Source organism: Nipponia nippon, unplaced genomic scaffold, assembly GCF_047370975.1.
Source record: "Nipponia nippon isolate SJK-2023a ecotype South Korea unplaced genomic scaffold, ASM4737097v1 scaffold_3, whole genome shotgun sequence".
In the NCBI taxonomy this organism is placed as follows: domain Eukaryota; kingdom Metazoa; phylum Chordata; class Aves; order Pelecaniformes; family Threskiornithidae; genus Nipponia; species Nipponia nippon.
In genome coordinates this window covers 25,191,974-25,192,635 of record NW_028262347.1, presented here as the reverse complement: position 1 = coordinate 25,192,635, position 662 = coordinate 25,191,974, and positions in this window count along the sequence as shown.

The following is a 662-nucleotide window of genomic DNA, read 5'->3' as shown; positions in this document are numbered from 1 at the left end:
GTCTATTCCTGAAGCACTGCACCTTGTGGAAGGGACCCACGCTGGAGCAGTTCGTGAAGAACTGTAGCCTGTGGGAAGTACTCACGTTGGAGAAGTTCATGGAGGACTGTCTCCTGTAGGAGGGACCCCACGCTGGAGAGGGGAGGAGTGCAAGGAGTCCTCCCCCTGAGGAGGAAGAAGCGGCAGAGACCATGTGTGATGAACTGACCGCAACCCCCATTCCCATCCCCCTGCCCCGCCTGGGGGGAGGGCGTAGAGAATTTGGGAGTGAAGTTGAGCCTGGGAATAAGGGAGGGGAGGGGAGAAGGTGTTTTAAGATTTGTTTTTATTTATCATTATCCTTCTCTGATTTGATTGGTAACAAATTAAATTAATTTCTCGAAGTTGAGTCTGTTTTGCTCATGACAGTAATTGATGAGTGATCTCTCCCTGTCCTTATCTTGACCCACAATTTTTTTGTTATATTTTCTCTCCCCTATGCAGTTGAGGAGGTGGAGTGATAGAGCGGCTTTGGTGGGCACCTGGCAGCCAGCCAAGGTCAACCCACCACAGAAAGACGGTCATTGCTCTAAAAATTTAGAATTTACAAAGCTCATCAACAACATTTTTCTGTTTAAATAATGAGGTTACAAAACATGAAATGCAGTTATATTGACTGGTCA